Raw genomic sequence first — 19,495 nt, forward strand, 5'->3', positions numbered from 1 at the left:
TGGCTATTACAAACAATGCTGATATGAACATAGCTGAGCAAGTGCCCTCGTGGTATGATTGAGCATTCCTTGGGTATATGCCCAAGAGTGGTATAGCTGGATCTTGGGGGAGATTGATTCCCAATTTTCTAAGAAAGTGCCATATTGATTTCCAAAGTGGTTGTACAAGCTTGCATTCCCACCAGCAGTGGAGGAGAGTTCCCCTAGCTCTACATCCTCTCTAGCATAAGCTGTTTTCAGTGTTTTTGATTTTAGCCATTCTGACAGGTGTAAGGTGGTATCTCTGAGTCGTTTTGATTTGCATTTCCCTGATGATTAGGGATGTTGAGCAATTCCTTAAATGTTTTTCAGCCATTTGATTTTCCTCTGTTGAGAATTCTCTGTTTAGTTCTATAGCCCATTTCTTAATTGGACTCAGTTGGGCATTTTGATGTCTAATTTCTTGAGTTCTTTATATATTCTGCATATCAGCTCTTTGTCAGATGTGGGGTTGGTAAAGACCTTTTACCTTTCTGTAGGCTGTCGCTTTTCCTTGTTGACCGTATCCTTTGCTCTACAAAAGCTTCTCAGTTTCAAGAGGTCCTATTGATTGATGATTGTACTTAAAATATATGCATTAGAGAACTATGTAAACAATATTGTTTATATATGCTTCAAACCTACAATCTGAGTGTGGGCAAAAATTAACGAAATTTACTAAATTATGAAAATGTGAGTACCTTTGGTATTCATTCTTTTAATCTTTCAGTTTTTGTTCTCATGAAAACATTGGATGTTTTAAATGATAATAGTTAGTTAAAATAGATATTCTTCCATTCAAATCTCCTTTCCAACCAGTTTAAGGTATTTTTGCTTAAGGAATGTATGAAGTATGGTATCAAATGCCTTTAATTCTAGCACTACCATGGTAGAGTCATGAGTATTGGGAGATTGAGGCCAGACTCAGCTTCACAATAATCAGCTTTGGTTAAATGAGAACCTCCCCACCTCAGGCAAAAAACAAGGATGGAGAGAAGTCTCAGAGGTTAGTGTAGTTGCGTTTGGAAAGGAACAGCAGCCACATGGCAACTCACAACTTTCTGTATCTAGATAAAAGGGCTCTGACCCATATTCTTACCTCAGGGGTCTCCTGCCAACACATGGTCCATAGAAGTACACTCAGGCACTTACACATACACATAAATGAAAAATAAATATTAAAAACAACAGACAAAAATGATAATGTGGATATTTCAAAGTTCTGTTTGATATGTGCATGCCCAATTATGTGCATATATGTACAGAGCCAGAGATGGAAAGTGGGTATCCTCCTCAACCACTCTCAACCTTAGTTTTGGAGATAGGGTTTCTCTCTCAACTTGAACTCATCAGTTTTGCCAGGCTGGCTGGCCAGGAGATCCCAGTGATCCTCCTGTCTCCATCTTCCAGTCCTGGATGCTAGGATTATGGGTGTGCATCACTGCTTCTTCCTTTTTTGCATGGGTCCTGGGGATCAACTCCTGGTGCTCTTGGTTGCATGAGAAGCACTTCATTTACTAAACTATCTCCTTAGTCTGCTGCTTATAAGGTTCATTGGGCCCAAGAAAGGGCTGTCCTTCCTTTGTGACAGATAGGGGCCACAAGTTTAATATCTCAAAGGATCCCCTCCATTACAAGTTGAAGTGACTTTATGAGCCTAAAGTAGTTCCTAACAGTAGCTCCAACCTAACCTAAAACACAGAGTCTAAATTCCTATCTTTGTATTCTTGTCTGTTGTGTTAATTATTTTTTTTCATTCCAGTGAAATGTCATGTCCTTGAGTTACTGCTTTAGACTGCCAGTCTGCAACAATGCCATTTCATTTCCTGTTATTAAGTGACAAAGGAATAAAAATTTTCTAACAGATTGAATATTTTTACCACAAAGCATCGCTATTTATTTTAACCTGTCAGTTTCTTATATTCTAATAATATTGCTGAGATCTGAAAACCTTTATGTTACAGTGTATGGTAATATATCATGAAAGATAGGGTCAATTTTGTATTGCACACATACATACGGCTGACAGAAAAAAATACTGAATTTGAAAAAATTCCAAAATTCCGATGTGAAAATGATTAATTGTTGGGAGGCAAAAGTCCAATACTCAACCTTTTCTATACCTTTTCAGAAGAGATTTATAAGCCTGTAGATCAAAATTCCTTCTGAATGGTAACTGGTTAAAAAATAAAACAGAACATTTTATAAGACAATTAATATTTCCAAATACTAGAAACACATTGGCTTTAGCTGCCCTAACACAAATAGCCTTATGATATAATTATTTAAGTTGATGCTTGGGGACAGAAGCAGCTTGAGAACAGTCTATAGAAGTCATAAATGAAGACTGGGTTAAATTTCATATAAGGAAAATTGGGAGTACTGAGTGTAAAGCTTAATGTAGTCATTTAGAAAGCTATTTTCTGAGGCCTGAGAGATGACCCAGAGTTTAAAACTGATTGATTCTCAGTTATGTGCATGGGAGTTTTGATCCTAGCACCCACATAAAGCAGAAATGTAACCCAGCTCCATGAGGGTACAAGAGACAGGAAAATCACTAGGGCTTGCTGGCCTCTAGTCTAGTATGGGAGCCCCATTTAGAAGAATAAACTACCTCAAGGTAGTAGGTACTAGTAAAAGAAAAGAAAACTCCATATCCTCCTTTGACCTCTACACATGAGTATGTATGTGTACATACTCATACACTCACATAGACACATAAAGAAACACACATGCATAAATAATGAAAGAAAGAAATTTGCTTTTATTATTTTCATTTTCTATTTCATTAGCCCAGAAATAGCTGCTGAAGTATATGTGCATGTCTTATATCTTTTATTTGCAGAAATATAGTGCACACCTAGCTGCCTGTGATTGCCTTTTCCATTAAGTAACTGTCAACTACTATCTTCCAGAATCCTGACAAAGTGTTATTCCTTATTTAAGGTCTTCATTTTGACTCTGTATCAAATAACCTTATTTCACTTTTAAGTAGTCTAGACTAATTTATAAAAGGACAGTGTTATATGGAATTAAGTGGAACAAAACATTACTTTATAAAATGTTTCAAGTCTATTAAACAATGGCAATATTAATATTTTATTTGTTTTGTTTGAGGGATGGCAACAGGTGTGTGTGTGTGTGTGTGTGTGTGTGTGTGTGTGTGTGTGTGTGTGTAAAATGTATAAAGACAAAATAAGGGTGATGAATATTTTCTGCTCATTAAAAATTTATCATCTCTCTCTATTGGAAGATTTTAAACTCCTACATTCTAGTAACTTACAGTATATATTAAAATTTTGAGAACCATAGCCATCAGCTGTGCTGTGGAAGAATATTAATATTTTTATTCTTTCAAATTTTTTTGTTATCCAACTTTTCTTTTCCTTCTTGTTTTAATCTTCTTATCCTCTGTTGGCCAAGGATCTATGCAGTGATTTTATAAAACCAACTTCATAATTTCTAATATGAGTGACCTTTCCAACATGCAATACTCTTCTTCTGTACTTGGCTTATTTCACTTAATTTATCGTTTTTGCACCAGGACATTCTTAGATTGGAAAAGGAGGTCTAGGAAGTAGCAAGCTGTTTATTGGAAATACTGAATTAAAACAAGAATGTGATATGTTTAAGTGTTTTAAGAGAGGACTGATGGGTATGTCATTCTGTATGCTGTGAATGTGTGTTGCTCTGATTTGGTTAATAAATAAAATGCTGATTGGCCAGTAGTCAGGCAGGAAGTATAGTTTAGGCAGGATAAGGAGAGAGGATAATTCTGGGAACAGGAAGGCTGAATCAGGCTTCGCCAGCCAGACACAAAGGAAGCAAGATGTGAAGACAGAACTGAAAAAAGGTAAAAAGTCATGTGGCTAAACATAAATAAGAATTATGGGTTAATTTATTGTATCAGCTAGTCAATAGTTAGCCTGAGCTAATGGTCAAACAGTTTTAATTAATATAAGCCTCTGTGTGTTTACTTGGGTCCAAGTGGCTGCAGGGCTAAGAGAGCTGGACAGGACTAGAAAACCCTTCAGCTACAGAGGTCCTTCTCTGAGTATGCCCACCAGTATGCCTTCTACCAAATAAATTTTATACCACTAGAATGCAGATACATATGCAATAATTTTATCTAGCCTCATCAAGGAGAAGCATAATTTTCTGTCACACTACGGATAACTAAAAAACATGAATTTTCAAATATGATTTGAAGCAGGAACTGCCATGAAAGCAATGAAAGTATATAAAGAAGTTGTACAATGAATTTTTACAAGTACTTTTACAATTATGATTGTCAAAAATGACAGAGTTAATGTAGATATACAAAAAAAATTTCCAGGCAATTAATTACATCTTTTGTAACTTGTTATTATTGTTAATTATCATTTTAACAAATGATATGTGTGGGCGTTGTACAGATTACAGAAGAAACAAAATAAATGTGTCATAAATCAGATAATGTTAAATGTTTAAAAGAAATAAAGAATTTTGAAAGTAAAAAGTATATTAAATTATATTAAAAGTATATTTGTTGAGAAAGACTATGTCATTCCTGATTCTGTCAAGGCTAATGAGTGAAGTACATAACTCTAAGTGTTTATAATATATATGAATGACAACAAGGTGTAATTTTCTTTCTGCACTTGACTTATTTAACATTTATTATTATTTGTAACTGGAAGTTTTCTCCATCCTGTCAAGTCCATGCAGTCCTGTGGCCTGCTTATAAAATAATCACTCAGAAGCTTATATTAATTATAACTGCTTGTCCATTAGCTCAGGCTTATTACTGACTATCTCTTATATTTAAACTAACCCATAATTTTTATCTTTGTTTAGCCATGTGGCTTGGTATGTTTTCTCAATTCTGCTTTGTCATCTTACTTCCTCTGTGTTTGGCTGGCAATTCCTGATTCAGCCTTCCTCTTCCCACAATTCTCCTTGTCTGCTTCCCTGCCTAATCTTGCTGCCTGGCTACTGGCCAATCAGTGTTTTATTTATCAACCAATCAGAGCAACATAAAATCACAGCATACAGAATGACATTGCACAGCACTTCCCCAACTCTGTCTAATCAAAAAGGAAGGTTTTAATTTTAACTTAGTAAAATTACATATAATGAAACAGTTATCAATCAAGAATGATATTTATAATATCTAGTCTATTTGTATTTGGAAAACTAAGGAAAAATATTTTATCTATCCTATATTTGTGAGTCTAAAATTTTATATTTGATTTATCTTTTATTTATACCAAAGAAAATTATAATTATAACTATCTAGTCTTCAGCTACATCAAAGACCCCAGAAAGATATAATATTACCTAAATTAACAGGAAGTGCATTGTAAGCAACTTCCAAAATTCTGGAAATGACAGAGATAGCTGCCTGCCTGGACAGTCATCCAAAGTTCCTCTGCAACATTGGGGTATCTATCTTCAGCCCATAGGCCTAGTCTATTGGTCACTTTTTTTGTGTCCTATAGAATGTCTGGAAGTTTCTTCTGCAAAGAAGGAACTTGAAGGACCATCTAGCCTTGCAAAGTTTAGTGGTCACCTTCCTATGGGTCCTGCATGTCCAGTTTATATAACATAATTGTTAATCAGTTGACACAAGAACATTTATTTTGCCCAGTGGCTTACCTTTGCCACAAAGAAAGAAAATTCTATAATGAGTTTATTCAATGCCCATCAATTAATTCTTTGAATTAATTGGTGTTGCCAGGAGCAGACATGTCACCTTGTCCAGAAAAGTCTAAGTTTTTAAACATTTTAATGGCATATTCTGTAGGTTTTGAAATGTTTGAAGATTACTTACCTAATTGAGTTATATCTATGTATACCTAGTAAACTTAACTAACATGAATATAAGTTTGATTATAATAGATGACTAATTATTAGTCTCTATTTTAATTATACATTACAATTACAAATGAGTTGCATAAATAAAACACTTTAAACATGAACAGAAATATACATACAACAAAATTAACTTTAAATTTGTATCAATAACCTAAAATCCATAGCAATGCAAAACATTTTAAGCAAGTTGTTCTTTAAAAGTAGATTTAATAATCTATCCTTTTATCCTATCATATCTATATCCTATATTTCTATATCATATCCCCCTTTCTTCTTTTAGAAAGAGATTGACTATGGCCAATAATAATTTGTAACCAACAACCTAAATAAAGACCAACAACCACAATCCATTTTTGAGAATGTGGGCATAGTGTTCTAGGCTACTGCCTGCTGATAGGGGGTGTTGGTAGTCTCATGGATATCCAGAGAAAAAAATGAGATAATAATCAAGTCCTGGAAAGACCAGCTGTAACCTTTGTTGATAGGTAACATCTGTTAAGGTTCAGGAGGTCTGGCTTGATCAAATCTGATCCATCTGACCTGGAACAAATCCATAGCCTCTTGCTTTCTGTGGAAACAAAAGCAGAGCCTCCTTTCTAAAGCAACATATTCTTAGATCCAAATTTTGATGTCAAAATACCGTACACACACACACACACACACACACACACACACACACACACATATTGCTTTAATTTTATTGTAGCCTATACAATCTCACGTCTCTCTGCAGTTAAAAATTACAAAGATAATATAATCCAGACTCTCTGTGTGATTTCCATTTTTATGTGACTTATTTTTATATTACTTTTACTTTCTCTTTAAATATTTTATTTTTTAAAACTTTCTATGTCTTTATATAACTGTCTATATTCCTTTTCCTGTCTCTACTAAGCCTATGTACTTTTTTTTACATACATTTTAGACCATTTAGGGTTTATCTCACCTGAATTTGTCTTATTATAAATCTATTGCTTTAAATTGTAGTATGACTAGAACTGAAATGACAGCTTTGGCTGCTGGCTCTGCCCACATCAGCTTTCCATTATGGCAGAACTACATATATTGCTAGCTCTGGGGGACCATCTTCATTGCTGACTCTGTGAAGCAGTGGGTCTATGCTTGCATCCAGCAGCATGTAGCCCCAAAACTTTTTTTTTTTAAATTTTTGGTCTCTACTAGCAAAAGCTATTTCCACCACATACCATGTTGTGTGGCTTGCAGATGCCACTGTGTACAGTGGCAGGAATCCACCATGCTGAACTCAAGGCTGCATGCCACAGCATCTCTGCACATTAGTGTCTCTATATCTCAACCCACATGAGACATGAAGTGGAAAGCTGTTTTTGGCTCCATTATTTTGTGTTTAGATCCCTTTTTAAACTCTTTTATGCCTTATGGAAATTCAAGAGCCCCACATTGGTACTCCAAATGTAGTCAAAAGCTTTCCTGTGTCTTGCCTGGCCCATGGTTGGGACAAATCTGTACACACACACACACACACACACACACACACACACACACACACACACATACATTTACACATATACATCACACACTCACACATACACTCACACACACATACACACATGAACATATACACTTATGTATTTGAGTGGGGAGTTGTGGCCTGGCCATACAGATAGTGCAGTGATCAACAAACTATTAATTAATCACCTCTTTTCAATTTGTAAATTACATGTAACATCTATCATAAGGATGTAGTCTATTGACTGAGAGGCAATCCTCAATATAAAGGTATAGGGAGAAAGAGTCTGGGATAAGCATAAGAATCTGGTGGAGCCCAGTGTGGCCCTGGCCCAAGAGACAGCAAGTAGTTCATCAGTCTGTTAACCACATCCATTTCAAGCCTTATGGGTGGAAAGAAGGTTTTAAATCTTTCTTTGAAGAGAAAAACTTGTGTACTTAACATTCCTGGTTTTGCTAGTGCTTATCTGGGAGCACAATGACATAAAATAGGGGAAAGATAATTCTCTAAAACATTAAACTCTGTAGAATTAAGCAAAAAGCATTATTTATGACAATATGGATGAAAAATTTTGATGCTCCTTTTTTACTTCTATCTTAAATAAAATGTACCTTGAATACAAAATGATCATTTAAAGCATGATACCAAAAATACATTAACTGAATTGTCCATAAAAAATAATTGTAATTACTATCACTTTGTGTGCTTATTGTTTTGAAATGATTTTACACACATTGTAGGAAATATAAGTCAGGTATAAAAATGAGAAAATCAATGCATAACAAGGTTAAGTTTAAGACCATATAGCTTGTAAATGAGAGAGCTAAGGTTGGTACCCAGATGTATGTAATACCTCTATCTGGACATAATCTCACAATTTCATAGAGTAAAATTGCTATTTGACCTTAAAAAAATTGCAATTTTTCACAGTTCTAGTTACCCATCAGCAAAAAAGGATAAGGAAACACATTTAGCACAGCCATGCATTTTCTCAACTTAAATCATTAATGTATATATAATATCTACATCTATACATGATAGGTAACACAAATACAGACACAAACATACCACCTATACACTATTGAAAGTATTAAAAATATTTACATGTTTTCCTCTCCTAGACCAGTCTTTCCTCACAGGCAAGCCACTGTCTAGGTATAGCTGTTTGGGGCCCTTGGGGTATGGTTGGTGTATATGAGGAACTGGGGATTAAATTTAATTCCTTTAAATTTAAATATGAAAGTGATGCATTATTCAGTTGTAAACAAATTACGTTTTGGGTAGCTTGGATATCTGAAAGCATTTTCCAATGTAGCTTTTATGAACTCCTAATGCATTTCGAATCTTTCTCATGAAAACTGAACATCCAAATAGGAAGTTTAGTAAGGAGAAAATGCATACTAGATTTCAAATGATTTCATGGATATGTAACTTGTGGTAATTTATTTTAATATCTGTATGTAGCTAGAGTTTTCCTGGTCCTGCCTGGCTCACAGTCAGGACAAATCTCTCTCACCTGCCAATTCTGCAGCTGCTCAGACCCAACCAAGTAAACACACAGAGACTTATATTACTTAAACTGGCCTAATGGCTCAGGCTTCTAGCTAGCTGTTCTTATATCTTAAATTAACCCATTTCTATTAATCTATAAGTTGCCATGTGGCACATGGCTTACTGCTATCTTAACATCTTCTCATGGCAGCAGCTAGCAGCAAGCATCTCTGTGATTCAGCCTTCCACTTCCCAGAATTCTTCTCAGTCCTTGTCCCACCTATACTTCCTGCCTGGCTACTGGCCAATCAGTGTTTTATTTATTAATCAATCAGAGCAACACATTTAACATATAGAACATCCCACAGCATCTGTATGCTACATATAGTTGAAAAAAATTTTTAGATTTTTAGAGCTCACCTTAATCTTGGGTTTATGACTTTTTATTTGAGTCATAAACTGCTATGTTCAATTTAATAACTGAACTCAAAGAGAATAATAATAATACTCACCATATAAAGTTACTAAATAACTAAATATATCCAAATATATTGTAACAATAATGTTTTTGCTGATGATAGTTTTAATTCAAATATATTCTAAAGAGAATTGTGATGTTTTGTCTCCAGAAAACAACAAATCCTTATACTGTGACATTAACAGTGTTTCCTGGAGTCCTCAGAAAAGTGTACACATCCTTGTATTTCCAAAAGACAATATGCCCATGCTCTCCCATACTCAGAATGATTTCAACAAAATTTAACTTCCTATAAAACTTCACAAAAATTATATACTTCCAACTTCCTTAAAGATAACATCTGACTGCAAATAATTCTGGTTACTTTTGCTATATTCTCAAATTAAGGTAAATAAAATTGCATAGCAAATACTTCTTCAAACCTGAATTATTTTATACTTGTATTTCTGATATAAATCTATGCTGTAACACAGTAGTCATTGATTCTCATTGCTGAACAGTATTAATTTAAATAAATATATTCAAATTTTATTATAAATTCTACTGTCCAAAATCATGATTTGATTCCAATTCAGAAGTATTATGTATGACACTGTTACAGAACAATATTTTAAATACCATTATATGAACATAAAAGCACCTTTATATTAAGCTTATACATGGTATTGAAATTTTGGAGAGTGTGGCATGCATGAATTTACCTTTATATATATTACAATCTTCTAAATTTTATGGAAAAAGTTCTATAGTCTCTAATAGCTAATGATCATATGTGCTTCATCTAATTTCTTTGATGTTTGATCAATATACTTGTTAATTTAAAACTTTTTGTTGAATGTATAGTGATATATGTTTTTCATTCTTATATGTGGACAGCTAATGAGTTTAAGTCCCATTTCAGTTGTGTATTGGGCATCTAAGTGTCTCCTTTTGTGTGATATCCGTTTTTCTACTGCATGATCTATTTTTATTTTAGTAATTCATTGTAGGAATTTAAATAAATATTCTGGACACCAATATTTCTTTGGTTATAATAGGTGCTTAATATTTTACTCATTAATTATATATATTGGTTTTTAGAGACAGGGTTTCTCTGTGTAGCTTTGCGCCTTTCCTGGGACTCACTTGGTAGCCCAGGCTGGCCTCGAACTCACAGAGATCTGCCTGGCTCTGCCTCCCGAGTGCTGGGATTAAAGGCGTGCACCACCACCGCCCAGCATTAATTTTATATTTTAATGAATATAGGTTTACATTAACTATATTCCCATTAATGTTGCCTTTACAGTGGCTATGGTTTTGTTTAAAGGGAAAAAAACCTCTCTTTTCAGGTCTCGAAGCTTTTCTTGGATAACCCTCTAGAAGCATTAATTATTTACAACTTATATACACTTCACCTAGCACTGTTTTGACAGCAAGAGATTGGTACCCATATATTCCATACAGATTTTATTAAGACAACAGTACTTACTGCAAAAATCAGTGATACTTAGTATCACATTTGTATAAATATTTTAAAATGTTTATATATACACCCAGATCAGGTTAGGAACTGTAAGCAGTTGAATTTTCAACTAATCTGTTAGATTACCACCACTATGCTTAGTGACAGCATTGATAATAGTTGTAGTGTAAAAGATGATAAGACAGAGTTAATCATGCCAAGCATTATCATTTATCCAATACCAAGTGGTCGGCTCTGAATGCATATACATTCAAGTAACAACAAGGGAAGGGGAAATTATGTAATTATATATATTTCATTTAAATGAATAATAAAGAGGAAAAAGAAAATATTGAAGGTTATCACAATATGGAACAATATTAGTGCCATTAGGAAAACTATTTGAACTGAATTCCTCTGAATGAAATGCAATGACATACTTGAAAAACTGAGTGGAACAGAAGATGAATAATTGAGAGTTAGTGTATTAGATGATTATAATATAATTAGGGAATTTGTTTACAAGTGATTACTAAAAGGAGACTTCTACCCTACAAGAGAGACTAGGAAATAGATGTGCTACTTTTTGATGAGGTTTCACAAAGATGGCTCGTATGTCACTATCAAAGACATATCTGAGTTAGAGAAGATTGATAGCCCACAGCAGTAGATAATTAATTTACAGTTATAAATTTCTAAAGTAAGCATTATAAGAAAAGAAAGTTCCAGTCTCAGTCCTTGGGGGTGGCCTTGATCTGGAGGTGGTGGGAAAGGGGGGTAGGCTGGGGGGGAAGGGGAGGGAGCAGGAAGGGGAAGAACAAGGAAATCTGTGGCTGTTATGTAGAACTGAATAGTATTATAAAATAAAATAAGTAAAAAGAAAAAGAAAAAAAGGCAAAAAAAGAAAAGAAAGTTAACTGTAAACAATTTAAGGAATCTGAAGGGGGTGCCAATTCTTTTCTCATTAAACAGTCAGTGGTCAATAAAAACTATTTGTACTTGTTTCTTTCAATTTAAATATTATTTATGTTTGTAGTATTTCAATATAAATTTGAAAATCAGCTTTTTAGTTGATGTAAAAAATTATGTGTAAGTTCAAACTGTATTATATTGAAATTGTAGGTGAATTTGTAAAGGATATTTTTTATTAACATATCTTTCAGTTCATAGATGTAGAATAACTTTCATATACTTAGTATTATATTTATTTTCAATACTTTTTTAAGTTTTCAAATTAGAAGGTCTTGAGCTTTTTAAAGATATTATCTGAGCATTTTGTTAATTTTGTTGTTATAAGTAGTATGCTTGAAATAGTTCATTATCAGTTTGCTTTTTCTGATTTGGAAGAATACAATTAAGTTTTGTTTGGGGATTTGCATCAATAGATCATAAGTTTACTTATTAATTTCATTATTTTATAGAAACAGTGTACATATATTAATAGGTTGTTTGTGAGTGATGACTGTTTTATTTCTCTCCTTCCAATCATTATTCATTTTATCATTTTTTTTTTTTTTTGGTTTTTTCGAGACAGGGTTTCTCTGTGTAGCTTTGCGCCTTTCCTGGAACACGCTTTGGAGACCAGGCTGGCCTCGAACTCATAGAGATCCGCCTGCCTCTGCTTCCCAAGTGCTGGGATTAAAGGCGTGCGCCACCACTGCCCGGCATCATTTTATCATTTTTTACTTGCCTTATTGGATAGTGAGTCATCCTTTTAGGTGTCACAAGTAAGGCTACTAATCCATAGGTTTGTTGTAGGTACATGTGGCCTTTAATTGTTCTAACATATTTTATTAACAAAATTGTTTGGGGGAGTCAATTCTATTAATAGAACACATTTGTGAATTTTGTGATAAAATAACTTGATTTATGAAACAAATGTGTCTGAGGTATATAAATCATTTATATGCTAGTATATTTTATTTATTAATATATGATTAACATTTTCTCATTATAGCCATAAAAATCAGCTGTCTACTTTTATGTCAGCTTGACACATTGAGTCATCTGACAGGAGAAAACCTCAATTAAGAAAATGCCTTCATATGATTGGGCTGTAGGCAAGCCTGTAGGGAATTTTTTAATTAGTGATTGATGTGGGAGGGCTCAACCATTGTTGGGGAGTGTCCTGGATTCTATAAGAAAGCAGGCTGAGCAAACCATGAGGAGCAAGCTAACAATAAGAATTAGAAGGCATACAATTTCTATTTTATTTTCATTTTTTTTATATTTCCATGTTCTAGATTTTTTATTTTATTTTTAAGTTTAAGCAGTTTCATTATTATATATTTTTAGCAATTGAGCTACCAAAATGACAACATAGTTATACAATGTTATATTTGACTCACATAATAATTTATAATAATTTGTTATGTAATATATGAAATTGAGATATGACATAAAGGAAGAAATGTCTAACCTTTCTGGCAAATGCAGTTGATCTGATAGTTCTTGGCCTATTTACCCTCATATCAACCTCAGGAGAAAGCAAGAAGGTCTGATTTCTTTAACATGGGCTTTAAATCTAGCTCATCCTCATCAATCCTCCATTATCTCAGTATTATTTAATTAATTTTACTTTGTACATATATTAAAATTTGTGATTTTTTCCATATGTAGTGGTATACATCTATAATCCCAATATTGGGAAATTGAGACCGGAAGATCATGAATTTGAGATTTTAAAAGATAAAAAATTGAGTCATTTCTTATAGAATGTAGACTGTTTCAAGACAATATTTAGAATGGAGCACAGGAAGTATCTGCTATCCATAATTTACTTTCAACTACAGTACATATTGAAGCATAGTCCTGTTTAAGATGGGGAAATAAAAGGTGTTTCAGGTCTTTTGAGAAGTTTATATCTCATGGGCTCCAGAGAAAATATGAAAATTTGTCATTTTAAGTCCTAGAGACATATTTGATGTGTCTTCTATTACTATTTTGTAGCATTTCAGAATTTTTGCATTTGGTAAAAAGCTGATTTTCTATCATCTGAGTTGCAAATCTCAACCAATCCCTGACATCTCAATAATTGATCACCACTTCCTGAGTATTTTCATATATGTAGCCTTGTCTGACCTTAGCATAAGATGGCTTTGAGACTACCAGGACAGATACTGTTGCCTGCTTTTTCCTAGGGGCACATAACTATAACAGACTTTGTGCCATGATTGAGTTTCCCAACAGGTATTACTGAATTGGGAAAGCACAGGACTTTTTTATGCTGTCTATAAATTAAGACTAGGGCTGCTTGCATTAGTACTTTCAAATATTGTTTCTGTATTACTAGTAATTATAGTAAGTTCTCACAATCTGTTTTCTGAGATGGATAAGTCAGAATGACATACAAAACTGGTTCCCAACCTATGGTTCACAACCCCTTTGGGGACTGAGTGGTCCTATCGCCTGAGCTGCATATCAGATATCTTGCATATCAGATATTTACATCATGATTCGTAACAGTAGCAACATTACAGTTATGGAGTAGCAACAAAAATAATTTTATGGTTGAGGGTCACGACAACATGAGAAACTGTATTAAAGGGTTCCTCATTCGGAAGGTTGAGAACTACTGCCATAAACCTTTGCTTCTTTAGGCCTTCAAATTTACCACAAATTACTGGTAAGATAGTTATTTACTAAAGAAGAAAGAGGAAGATTTACAAGACAGTAATCAGTGTTTATAGTTACACTGGTGATATTCATCTCTGAGATATTAACCAGAAAGTTAAGGAGTCTTTCTACTTCAGAGTTCCAAGTTGTATGGAGCAGTAAAATATCTACCAGCCAAGGAATTGCTGAGAATGTGATGAATGCTATAAAGAAGTTTGCATGGTAGAATGTTCCTTACTTTCTGGTATCACTGTTGACTAGACCTGCAGGAAATGGAAAATACAGAGTTTACTAAGCTGCCAAACAACATTAAATAACACCATGCAAACAAGAAAGAGGGGGTGGCCTTTGTGCATGTATTCATTATCACTTCTTAGAACTCATAAAGAAAATAATATGTGGAACTGAATGGAATGGTAGACAAAGAGCATGATTCTGTCATTACATTTTCAGTATAGTCACCAAGGCAAAATTTCATTAACAAATCTGACAGTTAAATTTACTGCTTAAAATTAAGTACCATCAAATACTACAAAGTCTTTATCTAAAAATGCAAGTATTTTCGGATTTTCCATGTGATTAAACAAATGTGCATTTAGAATGTCATATATGTCTTAGATCAGATTATATTAAGGTTAAAATTCTTGTTAAGTGGGTTAGATAACATGTGCACATGCTTTAGAGTAACAATCAACCTGTTTCATATATTTAGGCGGGTGCTAGCACAAGATCATTTAAAGAGAACTAAGAGGAATTTTATGATAAACTTCCAATAAGTGTTTCTTGATACTCCAGACAGTGTTTTTCTACCGTACATAATATTTTGAGGAAGGTGGAAGATGTGCCATTTTAAATATTCACCTTCAGTTAACAGTGTGTAAAATCTTCGAATTTGAGAAAAAGTCAGAAAAACTGTCAAAACATTATTCAGAAAGACTGCCACATTTCTTGCTTCATAATGGTTTTATGTTTTATCTTTTAATAAGTAACTTGATGTGATTATTGTTTTACCTCTGTTGAGATGGAGCTGCTTATATTAGTAAGTGCATGGTTACTTACAAAGTGAAAATTAGGATTCAAGAACAAGTTAGTTTTCAGAAGGCCTGTTCTGTATCCAGAAGTTTTCCTTTGCCCCAGCTGGCCAACAGTCAGGACAAATATCTTCCACTTGCATCCCCCAAGTAAGCACACAGAGGTTTATATTAATTATAACTGTTCGGCCATTAGCTCAGGCTTATTACTGACTATCTCTTATATTTAAATTAACCCATAATTTTTATCTTTGTTTAGCCATGTGGCTTGGTATCTTTTCTCATTTCAGCCTTGTCATCTTGCTTCCCCTGTATCTGGCTGGCATCTCCTGACTCAGCCTTCCTCTTCCCAGAATTCTCCTTGTCTGCTTATCCTACCTATAGGTCCTGCCTGGCTACTGGCCAATCATTAGCAATCAGAGCAACCAATCAGAGCAACACACATTCACAGCATATAGAATGACATTCCGCAGCACTGTTCCATACACAATTTATTTAGCTGGGGGAGTGTTATTACCAAGTCTTCAAGTGAAATAAAAGGCTGCATGCCGCCTCCGTCTTTTATGAGGCCCACTACTTTGTGACTGCTCCATTGTGTAGTCCATGGCATGTGATTGTCTTCTTTAGTAGGGCATATTCCTGTCATCACTTTATTTCTTAGTACCAAACACATCAGATACAATTTAGCACTCTTATTCTATCTCAGACATCCTTAACTTTGAGTATTGCTGTGCTTAAGTTTTACCTCCCAGGCTTGTCAAATTCTTGTCATTTACCCAAATGTTCTTTTGACCCTTTTTTACATGTGCTTTGAAAAAGCAACTAAAGCAAACAACGGGATCCAGACAACAAATGTTCTTGATAAGATATGAATAAAGTGAGAGGAAAAAACCCTCTCAAATGTAAATTTGAGCATAACTAAAAATGGAGTTATGTAGACAAATTTTAAAAGTTCTTATTAATAAAATCAAACCTGGAGCCTGGTATTGGGGTGAATGCTGGAAGATCAGAGAAGCAGAACAAGTCACAGCTTCCTCACTTTGCCAATACCTCAGCCAATCCCATTTCCTCAGACTGGAAGCCTCTGTCCTCATCCAAATTGATCTCAGCTGAACCGCTGCTCAAAAGCCTAAAAGCTTAGACAGCTTTAGTTCCTGGTTCTCATGCCTTATATGCCTTTCTGCTTCCTGCCATCATTTCCTGGGATTAAAGGCATGTGTCACCATGCCTGGTTGTTTCCAGTGTGGTTTTGAACATGCCTTTGGAATGTTAGGATTAAAGGTGTCTGTGCCACCATTTTCTGGCCTCTATATCTAGTGGCTGTTCTGTTCCCTGACCCGAGATAACTTTATTAGTGTACACAATATATTGGGGAACACAATATCACCGCAGAGTTATGATTTTTTAGTCCATGAAAATGTGTTAGAGCAAGGGAACTGACTTTTAAGCTTACTATGGCTGAACCTAAATGAGAATATAAATAGAACTAAATTTATTTTTCTTACTTTGCATATGTTATGATTCACTGCTTTTGCATTTATGTTTACAATGTTTATCTAGCACCACAGATACATTCATTATTTCTAAACCCTTAAGGGATTCTTGCACTTAAAGGGGACATTGGAGGAACACTAAGTAAATATACATCATTTTCCTCTACAGACTGTTTCAATACTTATGCTGTTGTTACCTAAAAATTATTTAGCTTCCTATCCATACTGTTTGATCAAATCATTTATACTTGTTTAATAAAATTTTTACTGTCATTCAAGCAATGACATAAATAAGTGATTTTGATCGATTCTAGAGCTGAGTGATAATCTTCCCAGTGTTTCTTTGCAACATGTGAATATTAATGAAGGTCAATATTTTAAAGCAATGCACAGATAAATCTATAAATTTCAGTAATCACCATATATCTCTGTATACTGCTGGGTGTTCTTTGGATATTTGGATATATATATATATGATATATATGTATGTATTTGGATATATATGTATGTATTTGGATATATATATATATATATATATATTACATTTTGGATATATTAAATATATATAATACAAAAATATTTCTACTTTCCTTACTATTTATACAAAGATCACCATAAACTGTTAATACATATTGCAGCACAAATGATTTTGAGTCATGAGCATTTGTCAAAAATAAGACAGACTTAAACCATGAAATGTACTACTAAAACTGTTTAAATAATAGATTTCAAGATCAAACATCTTTTCAAAATGTCTTCTAATTGCAAAAGAGTAAAATAGCTGGCAATAGGAAGCTCATAGAAGATTTGAAGCAAAAGCCATTTCTAAGCAAATTTAATAATTTGTGAGGCTCTCATACCTTTCTGAAGGTGAAACACTATACAGTCCATCATACTGTTTCATAGTTTTTTCAAAGGAGTATAAATGATTTAGCTATACATTCATTAAAAAATAATCAGTATATCTCATGAATGTTTTATGTTTGTGAGGAATCCATAATAGAAAATATCCCAGAGGCTCTTTTAATCTAGTTAATGTATTTTCTTATTGTTCAGTATGTAAGAAGTCTAAGATCAAGAGTATTGGGAGAGTCTTATAAGTTTGAATATTAGGGGACTGCCATCTTCCTGTATATGGTCTCTGTTCTATGTGCACATGCCTGATCTTGATCTGCAGAATTTCGTTTTTAGGGATACAAGTAAAAGTGATTTAGAGTCCACTCACAAAGATCCATTTTAAAATAAACTATGATTTAAATGAGGTCTTGATAAATAGAAGTATACTTTAAGCTAAAGGCAGAGTGTAACATTGCAACAAAAATTTGGAGGCATAATTCAGTGAATACCTTTGTTGTGTTATGCTTGGTACATTAGGGTTTTCAATAAAAATGAATAAATTCATGATTTATGAATAAATAAACTGGATGTTATAAACTCTAAGACACATAGTGGGTAAATCAAATCTAAAACAATGAATTATTAATTCAATCATTATTTGGACACAAATAGTATTTTAAATGACATTTTTGAAATAGTTGTCATAAATAGTTCAGTTAGGTACCTAAAAGAATGTTTAATTATCAGTGCTTTAGAATTCATAGAATGCATAACAAATTGTATATCAAGTATTTCTTGTATTTTTTAAATATATCAAATATTTGTAGACAATATTAATGATGAAACCTTTTATTGAACTATATAGGCTGTCCTACTAAAATCAATAAACTATATAATTAATTTATAGAGATGTAATTTAAAAATGCTCCTTCATACTGCTGTATTTGTTTTACTTGTAACACTACTGAGAAAAGTACAGAAATGATAACTACATCTAAATACTTTAGTTTTAGAAATGATTATAATTAAAAATTTTAAAATTTCAAATAATCATTAAATTTAGAAGACCCCAAAGCTTCTTTTTAATAACTCATTGGTTTAAAGTAGTTGATGCAATTGATTTAAGTTGGTATATTTCTTATGATTGTGTTGCATTGCTTTCTCACTGATATGGTTTCTATAATCAACAAATGTAATTCAAAAGGAGCTGACTAGAAATGAAACCATAAAACAAAGAAAATAAGTTACATTATGATGATAGCAATAAAATTTTTATTGACATTTCTGCAGAAAAATCTGAAAACTCATTTGTTACTGAACAGCTATAATAATATAGTAAAATGTTTGCCATTTGCTGCTTCCTCATAAATGGAATTTCCACTTAGAAATAAAGGTAGATGAAACAATTTTGAAAGTATTTTGATCTTCAAGCCACTTACCAATGTGTAAATATTTTCTTGGTATTATATAAGTTTGCAGTGTTTGACTCAAGCATCAACATTTTTAAAGTGAGTAAATTGATGCAAAAATGGTAGATATTGTGATGAGATATTTCAAAATATGGAATGAGCTAAATAGGAAACACTTTATAATTTCTATACATATTAGTTACATTGTTTCAAAAATAGGAATTATACTTTCCATTACTCTGATTTTATATAATATATAACAGATTTTATAATATGGCTAGCTTTAGTGATCCAGTTGCTATGAGAAAATAACATTTATATGAAAAAAAAGAGTAAA

General features: G+C 33.3%; 1 protein-coding gene across 8 annotated transcripts in view; it reads left to right on the top strand.

Annotated features, from left to right (window-relative positions):
• Dmd (dystrophin) overlaps positions 1–19,495 on the top strand; it is a 2,209,767-nt gene that overhangs the window by 801,373 nt on the left and 1,388,899 nt on the right. The gene's annotated exons all lie outside the window — the stretch shown is intronic.

This window comes from Peromyscus leucopus, chromosome X (assembly GCF_004664715.2).
Source record: "Peromyscus leucopus breed LL Stock chromosome X, UCI_PerLeu_2.1, whole genome shotgun sequence".
Lineage (NCBI taxonomy): Eukaryota > Metazoa > Chordata > Mammalia > Rodentia > Cricetidae > Peromyscus > Peromyscus leucopus.